The 21,075-nt window shown below is 43.0% G+C and overlaps 1 protein-coding gene and 1 pseudogene across 2 annotated transcripts in view; one reads left to right on the plus strand and one right to left on the minus strand.

Moving 5' to 3' along the window:
• Window positions 1–21,075, plus strand: part of GPR176 (G protein-coupled receptor 176) — a 109,211-nt gene that overhangs the window by 25,363 nt on the left and 62,773 nt on the right. The window lies entirely within an intron of this gene.
• On the minus strand, window positions 597–5,635 carry LOC123862000 (protein farnesyltransferase/geranylgeranyltransferase type-1 subunit alpha-like; annotated as a pseudogene).

Raw genomic sequence — 21,075 nt, forward strand, 5'->3', positions numbered from 1 at the left:
GTTACAGTGATTGCAGGATACTGTGAGTGTGGCAGAGCAGCCCTAATGTAACACTGCATTCCCTGCTTCCTGGACCCAAATTTAAGTTACCTTATACCCATTACTCACAAGTAACCAGCGTTCATTAATGCTGCAACTTCTGACGCATATTCCCTTTAGGGAGGAGCTGATGCTAAGGGATTAGAGTAAATGTTGATAAGGCTACAAAAGTTCCTTCATGGGACTTGTTTCTTCTCCCTCCCCCCAAATTACTTTGCTTTAAAAGAATCAAATAACTAGTCTGAATAGCAGCGCACCCAAGAAGCATCACACTTTTTTTTTTTTTTTAAGATTTTATTTATTTATTTGACAGAGAGAGACACAGTGAGAGAGGGAACACAAGCAGGGGGAGCGGGAGAGGGAGAAGCAGGCTTCCCGCCGAGCAGGGAGGCCGATGCGGGGCTCGATCCCAGGATCCTAGGATCATGACCTGAGCTGAAGGCAGACGTTTAACGACTGAGCCACCCAGGCGCCCCAAAGCATCACACTTAGTTCTTGTTAAAAAGCAGTACCTGTGCAATGCACGTTTTACACCGCAGGCAAAAGGGAATGATCCCTTTAGTTTTAAACTCCCGCTTTAGAGTCTCTTAAAAAAATAAAAGCATTCCATCGAGTTCTTCCAGATGGTGTTATTGCTGTACATGTGTTGGTGGGTCACTCTCTGTGCTGTGTTTGCTTTGAAGGGATCTTCCAATATATCTCCAATATTCCTTTCTTACAGTGTCCTTTTCTTTAGCTAGAATCTCACACAACTCTAATGCTTTATTAAAAATGTCCTTCTTGTCACATTGGTTTTCTAGCATGTCTTCATAGATATCCACGAGAAAGGCAATTAGGTAGGGGGAACTGTGACTCGGTTGTAAATCAAGTAACTGATTTAACGGATTTGGATATTCGGAAAGACCACGATCCTGTAAAATCCCTTTCAGATAGTTCCGTGCACTTTCATTATGTGGTACTAGTTTGATCATTTCTAGAGTGTACTGGACTTCTCTCTCCAGTATAGCACGATCATTGTAGCCAGTGGTGTTAGAAATTACGAAGTACCGGGGCGCTTGGGTGGCTCAGTTGGTTAAGCGACTGCCTTCGGCTCAGGTCATGATCCTGGAGTCCGGGGACCGAGTCCCGCATTGGGCTCCCTGCTCAGCAGGGAGTCTGCTTCTCCCTCTGACCCTCCTCCCTCTCACACTCTGTCTCTCATTCTCTCTCTCACAAATAAATAAAATCTTAAAAAAAAAAAAAAAAGAAAGAAATTACGAAGTACCTTTGGTTCCAGACAGTTATTTCTCACATCCTCTTTAAGAAGTTGGTCTACATACTGCAGCTCATTATCCCAAAGTTTAAATTCCTGCATCCTGATTAAGAATATCAGCAATAAACTCAAGCTCCTGAGATGGATCTTTTAGCCATTCCACTAATAACTCGCCTATGATGCCAAAGTTGAGAGTTTTGGGGCTGTTCCTCGATTATTGCAGTGATGTAGTTCATTTCCTCATGTAGATCCTTTTTAAGTGACTTTAAGAGAACTCTCTGAAAATGCCACACTGTCTAATTGGCTGCATTTAACTCAATAGCATCTCTGGTTAGTTTAAAAGCTTGTTCACTTCTTTCATCACGCTGCAGGACAGCCCGGAAATAATCAAAAACTTCTCTATAAATTTTTCACTGTAAATTATCTGGACCACTGGATTGGGGCCATCATTCTGCGGCACTGGATCTACATCAGCCCATTCTGCTCTGTCCCTGTACAGGACGTAAGTGGGCAAGTCCAGGCTCAGGAACCCATCGTCCATAGGGGACGCCACTGCTTCTCGGGGCTCAGCTGCCATAGCTTCTTCCTGCCGCTGCTGGGGCGGCGGAGGGTGCGGCTGGGGTGGTGGTGGCTCCGGCTGCCCGGACTTTCTGCCCTGCGCAGCCTCTCCGACCCCCTCAGTGGCCGCCGTCTTGCCTTGGCCCGCAAACCATTATGGTGTTTCTTGGTTAAACCATGATAAATAGTGCTGTGACAGATACCTTTTAATTAAAAAAAAAAAAAAAAAAATCTTTGTCCAGTTTTCTTTTTCCATGAGGTAGTTTCTTAGGAAGGGTGTTCTAGAGTTTTGTTTGTACATTTTTATTTATTATTTCATGCAAGTGCTAGTGGGGGCGGGGCAAAGGGAGAGGGAGAGAATCTCAAGCAGACTCCCTAATGAGTGCTGACCGCTGAGCCAGATGCAGGCCGATCCCATGACCCTGAGAGCCTGACCTGAGCCAAAACCAAGAGTCAGACACTAAACTGACTGAGCCACCCAGGTGTCCCTGTTTGTACATTTTTAAAAAAGATTTTATTTATTTATTTATTAAAGATTTTATTTATTTATTTGAGAGAGAATGAGAGACAGAGAGCATGAGAGGGAGGAAGGTCAGAGGGAGAAGCAGACTCCCTGCCGAGCAGGGAGCCCGATGCGGGACTCGATCCCGGGACTCCAGGATCATGACCTGAGCCGAAGGCAGTCGCTTAACCAACTGAGCCACCCAGGCGCCCTTTTTTATTTATATTTTTAAAAGATTTTATCTATATATTTGTCAGAGAGAGAGAGAGAACAAACAGAGGGAGAAGCAGGCTCTCCAATGTGGGGCTCCATCCCAGGATCCTGGGATCATGACCTGAGCCAAAGGCAGACACCTAACGGACTGAGCCACCCAGGCATCTCAATAGATTTTATTTATTTATGAGAGGGAGGGCACACGCATGCCCGCGAGCACCCCCTAAAAAGGGGGGGCAGTAGGAGAAGCAGACTCCTCGCTGAGCAGGGAGCCCAATGTGGGACTCGATCCCAGGATCCCAGGATCATGACCTGAGCCGAAGTTAGACGCTTAAACGACTGAGCCACCCAGGCACTCGTGTTTATACATTTTTAATAGTAGCTTTTGAAACTCTTGATAACCAAAAGCAGAGTAAAGGGTAAGTAATTTAACTGAGCTTCAGTTTTCTTATTTATCCGTATCCTAATGGTGGGAGGATATGGGCTAATATATGCAAAACACATAGCAGAATGCCTGGCACATGTTCTTAATGTTTTTAGTCTTTGCTTTAACATATCTGTTGTCCACACCGTATCATTAAGTGCTCAACCACCTTCACTATCTTTTTAAGTTTTTTATTTTTAAAATTTATTTTATTTTATTTTTTTAAAGATTTTATTTATTTATTTGACAGAGAGAGAGAGCACAAGCAGGGTGAGTGGCAGGCAGAGGCAGAGGGAGAAGCAGGCTCCCTGCAGAGCAGGGGGAGCCCGATGCGGGACTCGATCCCAGGACCCTGGGATCATGACCTGAGCCAAAGGCAGTCGCTTAACCGACTGAGCCACCCAGGCGCCCGAGGTGAAATTTTTTAAAAGATAAAAAATTTTAATAATAAAAACCATGCTTCCCAACAGATAAGTAATAAATGTCTGTTAAGCTGAAAAGAAAACCATGCTTGAAAAATTCATAGTAAATGTTTTTCTCATCAGTGAAAAATATTATTTGCATTTTCTAAATAAAATATCTAATTATTTAGCTAGATGACAAGTTCCATATCCAGTATTTGTTTTTTTCTTTCTCCTTCTTTTACTAAGACAGAAAATACTTCATAATTAGAGTCTGTTAAGAGCGGCAATGAATGTGTGATGACTGTCATTTTGGGAAGTTGGATAATTCAGATGGAACATGTGTCCAGAAATGATGGCAAGCTTTTTCACCTGAAGAATAGAGTCAGTGTTTCTTTCTTTCTTTCTTTTTTTTAAGATTTTATTTATTTATTTGACACAGAGAGAGAGCAAGAGCAGGAACACAGCAGGGGGAGTGGGAGAGGGAGAGGGAGAAGCAGAAGCAGGCTTCCCGCTGAGCAGGGAGCCCGATGCAGGACTCGATCCCAGGACCCTGGGACCATGACCTGAGCTGAAGGCAGATGCTTAACCGACTGAGCCACCCTAGGCATCCCTCAAAAATGAAATCTTTAAAAAAAAAAACAAAACAGGTCTAAATGTGCCAATCAAAAGACAGTGGCTGAAAAGATGAAAAAGCAAGATCCATCTACATGCTGCCTACAAGAGACTCACCTCAGAGGTAAGGACACACACAGACTAAAAGTAAAGGGATGGAAAAAGATATTCCACACAACCAAAAACCAAGCTGAGGTAGCTATACTTAGACAAAATAAACTTTATTATTTTTTTTACTCTTTTAAAGGTTTTATTTATTTATTTGACACAGAGAGATAGCAAGAGCAGGAACACAGCAGGGGGAGTGGGAGAGGGAGAAGCAGGCTTCCCGCGGAGCAGGGAGCCCGATGCGGGGCTCGATCCCAGGACCTTGGGATCATGACCTGAGCCAAAGGCAGATGCTTAACGACTGAGCCACCCAGATGCCCAGAGTCAGTGTTTCTTTAGAGGCTTAGTCTACAAGTCTACGAGGACATCTCCCTCAAATTGGCCATTTGTCTTCTCAAAGAATCTCTGTAGCTTATTCTCAATATTCAAAATAAACATGTTTTTGTCCTGAATGAAAGGATGAAGAAAATCAGGATAACTAGCTATATTGCTGACATCAGCCACTTGAAATCATGGAGTGGCTCCTCCCCGGTGTTAGCTGTGTGGAACAGAAATACTTTAGTTTCTTTCCTCATTTCAAAAGTTTGCATATTCTAGTACTCAGTCAGTCTGGGGCCCATTTCTTTGTTGAGCATGCTGAGAAAATAAATGCTCAGGGGCTCTGATTTGATTATGTTCATAGTTAAAACTATTTTCGACAACACTGGATTGAGATTAGGAGGCATGTTGTTGGGTGTCACCTGTTTTAGTGAATAAAGCAGTGTGGGTGTCTGGCATAAAATTTCTTTTTTAATTTTCAACATTTTGTATATACTTTCAGGACTTCTTTTTAAAACTTCTTTAAAAATTATTATTAACATATAATGTATTATTTGTTTCAGGGGTACAGGTCTGTGATTCATCAGTTTTACACAATTCACAGCGCTCACCATAGCACATACCCTCCCCAGTGTCCATCATCACTGTTACCCCCATCCGTCCACCCCCTCCAGCAACCCTCAGTTTGTTTCCTAAGATTAGGAGTTTCATATGGTTTGTCTCCCTCTCTGGAGACAAGTTAGATGAAACACCTCTTCTATAGATTGGGGTTTTGGTGGTATTCAGAACCAAGTGTTTTTAAGCACTTCTACCTCGAATATGTCCCATTCATATGATAATTGATATGTCTGCTCTGTGCATCACTGATTTCACCTAACTGTGGAACACAATACAAACTAGTGCAAATGTGACTGGAATTACTCTTCCGTGTTGCTGTGGATGTGCGATGCCGAACAGAGCTGTTAATAATTTTGTCAATACTTGTGTAGTCTGATTTTCCTCTGAGCATTTTATTTGTCATTAACCTGGTGTCTGGCACGCTGAGTTTCTTGGAAATAGAGTAATCTTTATTTGTTTTGTATGAGGAATGCAACTTGGACTATTGCTTCTGTAGTTTTGGTCTATTTTCTGCCCTTCATGACAAAATGAACCAGTTTCATACCGAAAAGCATCATTTTCTGAAAAAACTTAAGTTTAATAGGCATGTTGCTGTGTAATTTTTGAAATTTAGTTTGAAATGATGTAAAAGTTCTTTGACTGCCTCAAGTCAGTCTTTGGTAAATGTTTATGATAGAAACACGCTTAGAAATGGAATAATTTTGTCCAGTATATTCCTTGGCAGTTGATTGGACCACCTTCACTGATTTGTACTAGAATGAAATTTACTATTTATATTTAAAATATTATTGTGAGTTCTAGTATTTCTGTTACTACTTTAATTGTAAACTTAGGCCTTAATGAGAATTTGTGAACCATCCGTTTATTGTGCGAACAGGGGATAAAAACACAATACATTAGTAACAGTGAAAAATGCGAATTTTGTTGGCAAACAGCAACACAGAAAGATGTTAAAATATGTTAGCAGGGATTAGCTGCACCAAGTACTACTTTTTTTAAGAGTGTGGTGGGTGGGGGCACCTGGGTGGCTCAGTTGGTTAAGCGACTGCCTTCGGCTCAGGTCATGATCCTGGAGTCCCGGGATCGAGTCCCGCATCGGGCTCCCCGCTCAGCGGGGAGTCTGCTTCTCCCTCTGACCCTCCCCCGTCTCATGCTCTCTCTATCTCATTCTCTCTCTCTCTCAAATAAATAAATAAAATCTTTAAAAAAAAAAAAGAGTGTGGTGGGTGTGCAACTAATGCATCGTTGAACGCTACATCACTATATGCCAGCCAACAGAACATAAAAAAAAGTGTGGTGGGTGTGAAACGTAACACTATGAAGAACATAACAGGATGGCTGTGAAAAATCCTAATCAATTTTGTATTTCAAATTTGTAAGGCATAGGGGAATAAAACTATTTCTTCAAACTGCCAAATTGCCACTGGACCACTTCAGTGATTATCTGTACTGACCTATACCATTATATATATGAGTAACTGTCACAAGCCAGCCAATGAGAGGCCAGTATACATCAAACTTCCAGTTTACTCCAATGGGTTTTTAGTTTATAACAGCCTTCCCAACTCCCGCTTTTCCTCTATAAAAGAGAGAGCCTCCTCTCCCTGGTTCTGCAGACTTACCTGTGGTGGTGCCATTGCTTGCCTGTCCCAGATTGCAATTTTCTGCTATTTCCAAATAAACCGATTTTTTACTGGTTAAAAAAAAAAAAGACATGTCATGCCTTTTATTTAATTTATGTATTTATTTGTTTGAATTATAGTTGTCACACAGTGTTACATTAGTTTCAGGTGTTTAGCGTAGTAATTTGACAAGTTTATACATTACACTGTGCTCACAATGCAGGTAGCGATCATCTGTATGTCATGCCATTTATTTTTTATTTTTTTTTAAAGATTTTATTTATTTATTTGAGAGAGAGAGACTGAGAGAGAGAGAGCATGAGAGGGGGGAGAGTTGGGAGGGTCAGAGGGAGAAGCAGACTCCCTGCCAAGCAGGGAGCCCGATGCGGGACTCGATCCCGGGACTCCAGGATCATGACCTGAGCCGAAGGCAGTCGCTTAACCAACTGAGCCACCCAGGCACCCTGTCATGCCATTTAGTAGGAAGTTTCCAAATATGTCCACTCATTCTTCAGTATTAATTGAATACTAAGTATATGCCAACCACTTTGTTAGATGCTGGAGATACAATGATGAATAAGATATATCCTCTCCGCCCCGCCTTTGAGAATCAGCTGACAGTCTATTGGGGAAGACAGAAATATAAACAAATAGTTAAAATTCCTGTGCTAAGTGCTGGAAATCCTCCAGTGAAAGCTCACTGTGGTACATGGAAATCATAGGCAGTTCAGATGGCTAGAGCATAAATTTAGGTCAGAGAGTGTTGAAAGGTGAGGCTGGAGGAATGGACAGAAATCAGATCCCACAAGGCTGAACATGGCTGGTTAGGAAGCTTAGAATTTGTCCCCTGAGCCTCGGAATCACAGAGTAGTTTGTTTGTTTGTTTCTTTTCTTTCGATTTTTAAAATTTATTTGACAGCACAAGCAGGGGGGAGCGGGAGGAGAAGTAGGCTCCCCACCAAACAGGGAGCCTGATGTGGAGCTCAATCCCAGGACCCTGTGATTATGACCCGAGCTGAAGACAGGTGCTCAACCGACTGAGCCACCCAGGTGCCCCCACAGAGTAGTTTCAAACAGGGCAGGACAAGGGCAGGTTTATATTTTACAAAATCATGCTGTTGACTGTGTGAAGGGTGGACTTGAGGGAGATAAGCTTTTAGGCAGACAGACCAATTAGGGGGCTGTTGTAGAATTCTAGGTGAAGTTATGATGAGGGCTCAGAACAAGTTGTGGCAGTAGGGGTGAAGAAATTCATAGGGGTGACAAATTCAAGAACTATAGGAGATAGGATTGTCAGGACTTGGCGATTGACCAGATATTGGGGTGAAGGTTGGGTTAAGGTGGACTGGAGGAGGATGATTAGGTTTCTGGATTGGGTATCTGTGGTGGTGCTATCAGTAAAGAGAGATTGAGTTCAGGGGGAAAAGCAGGTGGGATAAAATAGGGCATACAGGAGATAAGGTTTTAAGTTTGTTAGAGTTGAATTTGAAGTGCTTGTTGAATATCCAGTTAGGTATAAGAATCTAAAGCTTGAGGGTATAAATGTAGAATCATGAGATTTGAAGAATAATCCATGAAAGTGTGGACGGGTTCACCCAATGAGAGTGTTGAGAAGGCACTTTAAAAAGCAAGTAAAAGGGGTCACATGAAGGAGACAGTGAAGGACCGGTCATAGTGGTGGGAGGAACACTGTGGTAGTGAAGTACCCCAGAAACAAAGAGAGCAGAGAATTTCCAGGAAGGAATGATCAGTGGCATCAAACCCGGCAAAGACTAGACAATGTCCATTGGATTGGCAAAGAGGAATGCATGATGACCTTGGGAAAGAACAGTTTCCAAAGAGTGTTCGGGTCAGTTGCTGTGGTTTTAGAAGTGAGTGGGAGGTGAAAAACTAGAGAGTGTTTCTGAGAAATTCTGAGAAGAGATTACCAGGTTGAGGGTATTCACTGTGTAAGTGAAGCAAAAAGAAGGTCAAGTTCATTGGATTTGACAGGTGCAGGAATTGTGGGTCTGGTTACCCACATGAGACTTGGAAATTATCCTAGATAATGGTAAGGCCTGGGCCGGACTGAGGCTATGAGTCAGGTGCTAAGATCTTAAGTGGATAAGGAGTTACACAGAGGCTTGCAGATTACAAAAATAAAGAAGGAGTAGAAGGAGGTATAGCCAGGTAACATGAGCTGTAAGGAGCCAAGGTTTACATGAATTTAGTAGGACAATGTTCTAGATGTAGCAGTGAGAAGTGAGGAATCTGATGACCCAATTCCCATCCCCGGGGTGGAATGCATAGGAGAATGAATAGTATCCAATGGGGAAGCATGGCCCAGGTTTTAGTTAAGGCCCAGGGCTACAGGGAGGAGTCTGTGAGGTGGCCAGGACATTGTTAAGTGTTTGTCTTGATCATGGATAAGAAGTTCCAAGGGTACAGTGTGAGGTAGGAGTAGAAGAGAGAGGAGGAAAGCAAGGTCAGGGAGAAGAGAAGAAGCCCTGAGCAATGTAGGGATGAATATAAAAGAGTACAATTTTGGACGTATGACAGGATGTGAAGTGTGGTACAATGAACTGGCCTCAGGGTTTCAGTAGAGATCTTTGGCATAAAGTTGCTTTAGGTGTTCTACAGGCATTTAAAAATCAACTGATGACCTCTTCTAGCCAGGGATATGTGACTCTGTGACATATTCTCCCACCATCACAGAATGAGGTGAGATGGCTCTTCCCTGAAGCATACCATAATTGTTCAAGGTTTCAGCCCTGGACGGAGAGTTAAAGACTGGGTTTTAGTCCTACCTCTGCCTCTAACCTGCTTTGTCGTCTTGGACAAATCACTTAACCTTTTAAGACCTCATTGTCTTCACTTTTTGAGTGAAGGGTTAAGCCAGATAGTCTCTGAAATGCTAAGTTGATCCCATTTGTTCTCTAGACTTCTTCTCCTAGATGTGGTACTTTTGGTACCATTGTGGTACCATGATAGCACTCAGTAACCTCTCACTGTAGTCTCCCAACAAGATGGATCACCTTTCAGGGATAGGCACACACATGTACAGCAAGCACTGCCTGCTCTCATTATCCCAGCTGTGGTATTCAGGAAGGACCACATCCTCGGAGCCTAAACACACAGAGGTTTCTTGAATGCGCTGCTCACCTGACTTCAAAAAAAAAATGGCCCTTCAGCCAGCCAACCCTCCCTGACTGTCATTCTGGTTATTATTATTATTTTGTCCCATTCCGTTTGCTGGCATAATGATGAGCTCTATTATCCAAAGAGCTTTAAAGTGGTTTCATAACTAAAGGCAAGAAGTATATGTGATGAAGGACAATGCACCTGTCTCCCTATTTTGAACACTCCTTTCAGGAAATACTCCATTATGTTGGGGAGGGAGCATGGAGTTGGAAACCAGGAGGTGTAGTGCGTCTGACCTAGTTCCTAGGTGGGTGCTAATTTGATAAAGGGCAATATTTAGAGAAGTATTTGCTCATGTTTGATGGGGCATCTGTTGTGTTTACAGCCTACATTTGGATTTGGGGGTGGGTCTGGGTGAACATGATAGTAAATGAGTGTGTTCAGGGATGTTTACTTGAACATGTCTGTGTTGATGGGGAGAAGGGTGAAGATCAACCTATTTGGTTCTTAAGCTTTTGTTCTCCATCTTGTTCTTATGTTTCCTGGCAACAGTAACTTTGATAAAAGAGACGTCTCTAAGCCTAATGAGACAACAAGCTAAAGAATAAAAGAGGAGATAATATAAATAGCCCCGGGGACTGACATGGATTTCCGTTAGGGGTTCTCAGAGCTGCTAGACTCAGTAATTGGGTTTTCTTGTGAGGCTTTTAATTGCTTTATTAAGAAAAATAGGATAAAAATGACATCAAGCAGATATAGCAGCCAAGCTCTGGAACTGGAAAAGATAACTGGATTTGTGAGTTGGAGAAGTAACTATATACCCGTCCACCCCTCCCACCCCCTGATTCTGAGACTACCTTAAGGGGACAAAAGATACTGTAGACCACTTAGAGCATTTACCTGGCCACTGCAAAAATTTCCCACCAGAATATAGGCTAAGAAAAATGCTAGCTTTCATGAGATACTGGATAGCACATTCCATAATAATGGCAATAGAAATTAAAGTATAAACATCACCAACATAAACATAACACTGTTAACATTATACCTCTACCACTGGAACAATTGGTAGGACACTATTTTTGAGAACTGCATCCCACACTGATCTAGTGTTCTAGAAGATAGAGAGAAGGTGTGTGAAATCCAGTTTCATTGGGCCTGAATTCCCTGTGTACAAGAGGATGCTAGCAAAGAGATTTGCTAAGTTAAAAGGGAAAAGAGATTCCTGTAATTCCCCCTTAATGCAGTGTGGCGTCCATTACTTATTTTATGTGTTTAATATCAATTTTAAATGCATGTTATAGGGACCATGAAAGAGGTCATAGGTACATGAAAGCTGCAGATTTTTTTTTTCTACTGCCTAGTATTCTTTTGAAAAAAATACATGCTATTTTTTTAAAAGGTATTATTTATTTATTTGAGAGAGAGGGAGGGAAAGAGTATGAGCAGGGGGGAAGGGCAGAGGGAGAAGGAGAAGCAGGCTCCCCACTGAGCAGAGAGCCTGGTGCAGGGCTCCATCCCAGGACACCGAGATCATGACCTGAGCAGACAGTTAACTGACCGAGCCACCCAGGTGCCTTAAAATACACGCTGTTTTTAAAAAAGTAAGGAATATAGAATGGATTCAGATATCTGCAAAAAAAATACACACCAGATAAACCAGTTGATGACAGTTGATGACAAACTTGTGTGTATGTGTGAGAAACTTCTTTGAGTTAAGCAAGAGGATGAGACTACTTGACATTTTTATCATGATTCATAGTTTTTAAAACATTTTCACATATTTTATTTCACTTTTTTTCAAAAGACCCATTAGATAAAGAGGATTGGCATTATAATCCCATTTTATATGTAAAGAAGTTGAGCGTCAGGATTTGGCCAAACTCATAGAACCAAAGTCCTAGATTTGGCCAAGTTCTTAGAGTGGCAGACTGGAGGAGAATCTGGTTGCTGGCTCTTGATCTAGTAGTCTTCCTAATTAATACTCTGTACTATCTACAGATACATAGTGTTGAAAAACCCAGTATTTATGAAGCCAAATTTTGCTTGTGTGTAAGAACATGAGCATTACCCCAGGAATGTCTTTAACGTGTCAGCTCTAAAAGTGATATGAGAATATTTGTTTATCTAATGTGAATTATGCAAAGACAGGTATTTCACTGAAGACAAATCTTTGTAGTTAAAGAAACAGTAGACAGGGGCGCCTGGGTGGCTCAGTCGTTAAGCATCTGCCTTCGGCTCAGGTCATGATCCCAGGGTCCTGGGATCGAGTCCCACATCGGGCTCCTTGCTCGACGGGGAGCCTGCTTCTCCCTCTGCAGCTCCCTGCCATTCTGCCTACTTGTGATTCCTCTCTCTCTCTCTCTCTCTGTGTCAAAAAAATAAATAAAATCTTAAAAAAAAAAAAAAGAAACAGTAGACATTGAAATTTGTATTGTCATGGTAATCTAAGATATTTTCAGAAATGGTTGCTTTTACTTTTGTGAGGTTCAAAAAGTGAGATAGCATCTCCTATATTTAAGAATTTAAAAACCTGTGGGGCGCCTGGGTGGCTCAGTTGGTTATTGTTTAAGCAACTGCCTTCGGCTCAGGTCATGATCCCGGAGTCCCTGGATCGGGTCCCGGATCGGGTCCCGCATCGGGCTCCCTGCTCGGCAGGGAGTCTGCTGCTCCCTCTGACCCTCCCCCCTCTCATGTGCTCTCTCTCTCAAATAAATAAATAAAAAATCTTAAAAAAAAATTTTTTTTAAAAACCTCTGACTCGGGACAGGTAGAAACAAGGCAATGATTCCTAACAAGTGAGCCAATTCTGACTGCTACCAACAGATGGCGGTATTGGTTGTGTACTGGCTTCCATTTTCAATTAAAGTCTGTGGTAGACTATTAATTAGTCTATGGTAGATTTATGTTAGCTTGGCTTGTACTTAATTTTGAGGGGTTTTGTGAATGTTACTAACTTCATGTAGTGTCTATGAAAGTGATAAGAAGGAGCATTCTATTACTTCAAATCTTATTAGCTCTTGGGAAAGTAAAGATGATAAAACATGAAGAGATGGGGTGGTGGCTCAGTTGGTTAAGCGACCTACTTTTGATTTCGGCTCAGATCATGATCTCAGGGTCGTCAGATGGAGCCCCCAGTCAGGCTCTGCACTCAGTGGGGAGTCTGCTTGGGATTTTCTTTCTCCCTGAGCCTCCCCCACCTCCTTGCACACTCTCTCAAATAAATAAATATTTTTTTAAAAACTTGAAGAGATAATGATGAATTCTGCATGCATGCAAGAGATGACTTATTTGACACCAAGATGAACTGCACATCATGTAACACATGCGAGCCACTGTCCATATGCAGTTAAAAATACACAGCAAGAATGAAAGAAAAGTGATTGAAGAAATGGAAAAACTTTGGAGTTTGTTACTCAAGGAGGGGTCAGTCTATATAAAGGGATGACAGCCTAATATTAGTTGAGAGAGGTGAGGAGAAGGCTTGGTCTGGTGAAAATGGATGGTTTCACAAACTTTAGGACTGGTCTCATCAACAAATCATTATGTGAGAAGTCACTTGTGAGTGCCTGATGGGTTGTCAACTCTTGGGGAGTCATTAAGGAGGGAGGTTGATTTCTACCATAGGTAAGTGTTTTGGAAAAAGATAACAGTTCTAAGGAAGATTGATGAAAAGAAGAGGAAGGTGACCAGTATTAAAGCATTGAAGTATAAACCACCTGTTTGTTGGACATACATACAGAGACTGTAAACTTAAGTCAACTTGGGACTTAATAAAGCCTCATGATACCTAACTTTTTTTTTTTTTTTTAAGAGAAGAGAGAAAGTGTGTGCATTCATGCATGTGAGCGGAGGGGAGGGGTAGAGGGAGAGAGAATCCTAAGCAGGGTCCACACTCATTGTGGAGCTCCAGGCAAGACTCAATCTCATGACCTGAGCCGAAATCAAGAGGAAGCTTAATTTACTGAGCCACCTGGGTGCCCCAGTACCTAACTTAAAGTTTTGCATTCTTCATCTTGTGAGGTTTGGAGAAAAGCATGGCTAGTTGATTTCATTTTACCCAGTAGCTTTAATATCTGGCCTGGAAATTTTTTTTTTTTAAGATTTTATTTATTTATTTGACAGAGACATAGCGAGAGAGGGAGCACAAGCAGGGGAAGTGGGAGAGGAAGAAGCAGGCTCCTCGCCGAGCAGGGAGCCTGATGAGGGGCTCGATCCCAGGATCCTGGGATCATGACCTGAACCGAAGGCAGACGCTTAACGACTGAGCCACCCAGGCGCCCCTTGCCTGGAAAATCTAATCAGAACCATTAACGGGGTGATTATGTCCATTTAAATTTTACCACGTGGCCTTGCACATTTATGCTTGGCGATACGGTTAATGATTAGATTGGTCAAAAGGAGGACCAGGAAGGTAATAAGATGAAAAATAAGTGAATGGAATAGCAGTCGTGGGGGTTGGCTGGCTGGTGGTGGTGAATTATCAGTGCATCCCACCTGGTTAGTCTCCTTGGAGGTAGACCTTCCACTGAATATCCATTATCAAGGAGAACTTTAGTGCATGGTTGGTCAGTTTCTTACAGAGTGGAGTGCTAATGTACAAACCAAGGCCACAGATCCGGTAGTTCTGCATTTGCTACAGCCAGGGTTGGTGTTTTCTGTCCTATCCTGTCGTCATTTTGGTAGTGACACTGTCACGTGTAGACACCTGGACTGGAAATCTTTCAGTATTTGATTTCTCTCTCTTGCCCATTCTAAAATCTAATCTGGCACCAAGTCCAATTGATTTTACCCTCAAAATAATTTCCTATACCACCTGCCATTGCCCTAATCCAGACCTTGTCATCTGAGATAGAATGGAGGAAAAACTTGGGGTCGGCAGCCTGAGCTGATTTGGGAACCTGGTGTTGCCACCCACTAGCTTTATGACCTTGGGCAAGTGACTTAACTTTTCAAAGCCTCACCTTTCTCAACCAGAGAGTGAGGTTAGTACTAGTGTCTACCTTGTGAGAATGTCTTGAGATTAAATGAGATATTACAAGTATCGTGCTTAGTGTTCAATCACTGTTAGCTGTCAGAACCTGCACCACTGTAATGGATTCCTAACTGGTTTCAGTTCTCTGAAATCTTGCTTCTACAAACCATTTTCCCTACTGTTGTTAGAGTTACTTTCTTAAAGCACCGTTTAGGTTCTGTAACTCTTACGATTAAACACACACAAAATAGCAGTAGCAACAACAGTAACACAATAAAAGTCCCTTCCTGGCGTTCCATTACCTACATGAAGTTTGTCTATTATGACTCTTCCAGTTGGGGGTTCTCCTGCTTTGCCAACTAGACTTCATGTCCTGTCGTGCCCAGTTTTCAGCTGATGCTCCCCCTTCTCACACGCCTCACCCTCTCTGCATCTACTATGCACTTTCGGCTTTCCCTCTGCCTTTGCATCTTCCTTCAATTTAAAGGAAAATTCCATCTGTCCTCATCTACTTACTCTCCTAAGCCCACCGAGGCAGACTTCATACCTTTTCCTCTCCCCCATAACGTTGTTGGTATCTCTGTTATACAACAAATTTCTTCCTGCCTTAAGAGAATTTACTGGATGGTTTTCATGCCTCTGTCGCTGTCACATTCTAACCTTGGGAATGTAACAAACTTGCTTGTATTCTCCATAGGGCCTAACCCAGTGGATTGCATATTTGCAAGTGCTCGGGAAATAAGTATTGAATTGGATAAAATAATTATAGCTTCATTAGCCCTTGTCCATTTAACAGCAATCTCATTTGCAGTGCTAATCCAGGGTTTATTTCTGAGTGTCCTTCCATTTTAGCTTTTGGATCATTCAGTAGGGATCAGTATGTAGCATGGTGTTAACATTACATGAATGTAGGTGCTTTGAACTCAAAGCAGTATAGGTTAGATTCCCAGGCAGGCTGACTTTTTCTCTTGCTAGGAAATCATGTAATAAAAAGTGTCACTCCACCAGGCTTTGGGCATCTGAATGGGTGGAAAAGAGTTTGTGCAGATACTCCTGAGATGAAGGGAGAGGACTTTGAATTCATTCAGGGAAGCTTGCAGAAGGGTTTTGAAGCATTTATCTATAGAGCAACAAAGAACCGCAGTAGAGTGTTAGGGAAGGGGGCAGGGCGTGAGGTAAAGATGACAGTTGAGGAAGGTAACTTCAGCATGTGGTGGGCACTGTCTGTTGTCTGCTGGTACTCTTAAAGGCAGTGACCTACATTGAGGGAGAGAATTCTACTGTATTTTTCCCTCCAGAAATGCTTTGCAATGAAATACACTGCCACATCTCCACTCTCCACCTTACCCTATGTGGTAAAAGATGGAAGAATATTAGCAAAGAATGGTTTATTAAGTCCCTACTTTCTGTTTGTAGGATCTCCCTATTCTTTGCTATCGTGCCAGATGTGGACCTCAAAAGAAACATCTCAAAAATTATTTTTGGGCGTGCCTGGGTGTCTCCGTTGGTTAAGCATCTGACTCTTGATTTCGGCTCAGATCATGATCTCAGGGTCATGAGATCCAGTCCCACTTTGGGCTCCACGCTCAGCAGGGAGTCTGCTTGAGATTCTCTCTCCCTCTTCCTCTCCTCCCTCCTTGCTCACTCTCTCTAAAATAAATAAATATATATATTTTTAAAAGATCTATTTATTTATTTGACACAGAGAGTTAGCGAGAGCAGGAACACAAGCAGGGGGAGTGGGAGAGGGAGAAGCAGGCTTCCCGCAGAGCAGGGAGCCCGATGCGGGGCTCAATCCCAGGACCCTGGGATCATGACCTGAGCCGAAGGCGGACGCTTAACGACTGAGCCCCGCCAGGCGCCTCAAAATAAATAAATTAAAAAAAATTATTTTTTGACTGTTTCATTAGACCCTTGATTTAGTGTTCTTCATTTGTATTGGCCACCGGCTTGTTGAGAGTCTGCTGCAAGTTTTGGACCCATTCCTTAGTTAAATGCACATGTGTATGAGCACTCTAAAATTTTCATACAGTTTCAGATAGTTGTTGACCCTCCCAAAGTCTATCCATGTAACTAGTTGTCTGTTCAAATTCCATATTTGCCAACTGTGTTGGTTTTCTAGTACTGCTGAACAAATGGCCACAAACATAGTGGCTTAAAACAGGACACATTTTTCTGCCTTACAGTTTTCGGGAATCGGGAGTCTGGGCACAGGGCAGCTGAATCCTCTGCTCAGGGTGTCAGCAGGCTAAAATCAAGATGTCAGCTGCGGCTGTGATCTCGTCCTGGGCTTGATGTCCTCTTCCAAACTCATTCGGGTTGATGGCAGAATTCATTTTCTTGGGGTGTACCGGCTGTCCCCTGGGAGTCACTCTCAGGTGCTTGAGGCCACTGTCAGTTTGTAGTGACATGGCCCTCTTACAACACGACAGTTTGCTTCCTCAAAGTCAGCAGGAGGATCTCAGGCCGGTGGGCTCTGACTCGGGTCTCATATGTTATGTAAGCAGCCAAGGGGGTGACATCCCACTCTAGCCACAGGCCCCGTCCACACCCAGAGGCAGAGGATTATACAGGGCACGCACACTGGGAGTGGGGGAATGTTGCAGTCATCTTAGAATTCTGCCCATCATCCCAATTCTCCATTTTGTTAGCTTTCTAGTTTTGGTGTTATGATACACTGATAAATCAAAATAAGTTGTGAGATGTCACAAATACTACATTTTTTTTTGAAATGTCACCTTTTTAAAAAAATTTATTTGTCAGAGAGAAAGAGGGAGCACAAGCAGGGGGAGCGGCAGGCAGAGGGAGAAGCAGGCTTCCCGCGGAGCAGGGAGCCCGATGTGGGACTCGATCCCAGGACCCTGGGATCATGGCCTGAGCTGAAGGCAGACACTCAACAACTAAGCCACCCAGGTGCCCCTAAATCTGTGTCATTTTAAGCCACCAAATGTGTGGTAATTAGTTACAGTATTAACAATAGTCCTAAGTAACTCCTGTGCCCCCTAAGAGTCCCACAAGGTTCTAGATATACTAATGACATATCATCACCCCACAAGGTCTTTTTTTTACCCCCAATGCATTGAGACTGGAGACAAGTTGGAAGAAGTGATGGGGAATGTGTCTGATACTTGAATGTAATTGGGGTGAAGGATCTTAACAGGGAGGCAGTGGGCCTTTGAACAAGAATTGATTTTGATAATCAAAAGAATTAATAAAAGAAGGAAGGGATTGAAAAGGAAAAAGAGATGGGGGCGGTGAAGATGAGGGAAGGGAGAGGAGAAAGGCCTGAGAAGTACAGTTTGGCTGTGCCCAGTTGCTCTGCAAAATAGCTTGTGACGAGCGGCTTCTGTTTGGGAGGATTGATGGCTCAAGGCTGGACCTCTGGGAGCCAAGAGACTTGCCAGAAGTTGACATCATGACAGCGCTGTTCCTTCTCTATAGCTCGGCACAGATGTCACATGTAAGATGAACTGCTGAGTGAGGCTCCAGATCAAAGGATCTCCATTTTCCCTTTAAACAATTTTATGGAGAAAAGGTATTGAGTATTTTTAGTTTCACCAAACCTAAGTATTTTTCAAAATACCCCTGACAGAGTCCTATTGAAAGTAAAATCATGGGCCCTAAGACTGCAAAGTAAAAATCTTGCCAGAGGGTTCTTGACTTTTTTTTTTTTTTAAACTTGGAAAAATAAACAGTGCTGCTGCTTGATGAAATAAAGAGGGGAGTGTGTGTATATACAGTATTTTTGGAACCTCGAATGTCTCAGAAAATGTTTTGTAGGGCTAAGGTACTGATTTGAGGAACACTTAACTTCAGTAGCAAGCTCATACCCCATTTCTGGTGTAGTCAGACCCTCTTAGGAAAGCTGAAACTGTTACCGGGCTGAAGACAGGTCACTCAGGTCAAGGTCAAGTGTCTGAACAAGGAGAGATTCAAGCCTGGGCCCTCTTGCTCCTTCTGGTATGCACACTGTCCAGCATTTAACGGGCTATGCAGAGGACCATTAAGCTGATTGGTTACTGAAATTTTGGTTTAGTCCCATATTTAATTGTAGCCACTGGGTTAATGGGCTTATATTAGCACTAATTAAGGATATATATCTTGGGCGCCTGGGTGGCTCAGTTGGTTAAGCGACTGCCTTCGGCTCAGGTCATGATCCTGGAATCCCAGGATCGAGTCCCACATCGGGCTCCCTGCTCGGCGGGGGGTCTGCTTCTCCCTCTGACCCTCTTCCCTCTCGTGCTCTCTGTCTCTCATTCTCTCTCAAATAAATAAATAAAATCTTAAAAAAAAAAAAAGGATATATATCTTAAATAAAATGTCTGTCTTGAGAACCCACAAAAGTCCAATAAAAAAAAATCATAGCAAGCCTCTTGGAAAAGTAGTTTTTAAAACTCACTGTGGGGCGCCTGGGTGGCTCAGTCGTTGGGTGTCTGCCTTCGGCTCAGGTCATGATCCCAGGGTCCTGGGATCGAGCCCCACATCGGGCTCCCTGCTCAGCGGGAAGCCTGGTTCTCCCTCTCCCACTCCCCCTGCTTGTGTTCCCTCTCTCGCTGTGTCTCTCCCTGTCAAATAAATAAATAAAATCTTAAAAAAAAAAAAGGTACAGTCTTTGTCCTGACCACCTTAAAAATGTGACAGTGGGGGGATGCCTGGGTATCTCAGTCATTAAGCGTCTGCCTTCGGCTCAGGTCATGATTCCAGGGTCCTGGGATGGAGCCCCGCATCGGGCTCCCTGCTCAGCGGGAAGCCTGCTTCTCCCTCTCCCGCTCCGCCTGCTTGTGTTCCCTCTCTCCTGTCTCTCTCTCTCTGTCAAATAAATAAATAAAATATTTAAAAAAAAACAAACCTCACTGTGTACATAAACTTACTCCCCTCAGAGTGACCTCCTTGACTGCCCTGCATAGTAAGATGCTTGCTTAGCTCGTATTTTCCTGTAGCAAAAATACCACAGACTGTGTGGCTTCAGCAACAACAAATATTTATTTCTTGTAGTTCTGGAGGCTGAGAAGTTCAGGATCAAAGTGCTGGTGGACTCGATTCCTGGTGAAGGTCCTCCTTCAGATTGTAGACAGTCCCCTGCTTGCTGTGTGCTCCCATGGCCTTTATTCAGTGCAAACACACGGAGAGTTCTCTGTCTCTTCCTCTTCTTTTTTTTTTTTTAAGTGTTTTTTAAAGTTTTTTTTTTTTTTTTTTTTTAAAGATTTCACTTATTTGACAGAGAGAGACACAGTGAGAGAGGGAACACAAGCAGGGGGAGTGGGAGAGGGAGAAGCAGGCTTCCCGCGGAGCAGGGAGCCCGATGCGGGGCTCGATCCCAGGACTCTGGGATCATGACCTGAGCCAGGGAAGATGCTTAACCAACAGCCATCCAGGCACCCCAGGTTAAGCAATTTTATTGATCTTTTCAGCCAGTCAGGTTTTGGTTTTATTGCTTTTCTCTGTCCACTTTTAATTTTATTGATTTCTACTCTTAACATTATTCATTTTATCTTCTACTTACAAGTTTACTATTCCTTTTCTAGCTTAAGGTAGAAGCTAAGATCATTGACTTTAGATCTTTGTTTTATTGTATAAGTATTTGAAGATATAAATTTCTTCTACGCTTAACTTTTTTTTTTTTTTTTAAGATTTTATTTATTTATTTGACAGAGAGAGACACAGCGAGAGAGGGAACATAAGTAGGGGGAGTGGGAGAGGGAGAAGCAGGCTTCCCGGCGAGCAGGGAACCTGATGTGGGGCTCGATCCCAGGACCCTGGGATCATGACCTGAGCCGAAGGCAGACGCTTAACAGCTGAGCCACCCAGGCGCCCTCTTCCTCTTCTTAAAAGGGCACTGATCCCATCATGAAGGTCCCACCCTGTGATCTGATTTAAACCTAATTATTTCCCAAAGGCCCCACTTCCTGATATGACGTTGGAGGTTAGGCTTCAATTTATGGATTTGGGGGGTGGGCACATTCAGTCCGTAGCACTTAGCAGTGTGCCAGTTCTAGTGAAGTGCTCAGGTAGTTCATTCCCATTAGGTATTTGTATGTTCACTTACAATCCTCTGACCCCTCTCCCCATGGCTTTTCTTCCATTCAGAAGCTCTCTACACCCACAGTCAGCTTTGGGGCCTGTTTGTTCTTAGGCTGGTTTACAGAGTCTTTTTGCCGAGAAGAAACCTCTGCAACCTGGGTTTCTGTCGCTCAGTGATCACTTACTCCTAACCAACGGCCAGATTTGTCAAAAAAGTGATAAAGACTCTGAGAACCTGGAAAAGCCAATTGGTGGGCGACTGTTCATTATCCTAGACTCATTTTCCTGG

The sequence above is a fragment of the Mirounga angustirostris genome, unplaced genomic scaffold, assembly GCF_029215605.1.
Source record: "Mirounga angustirostris isolate CCGP_5_RB_7025 unplaced genomic scaffold, mMirAng1.0.hap1 SCAF_9, whole genome shotgun sequence".
NCBI lineage: Eukaryota > Metazoa > Chordata > Mammalia > Carnivora > Phocidae > Mirounga > Mirounga angustirostris.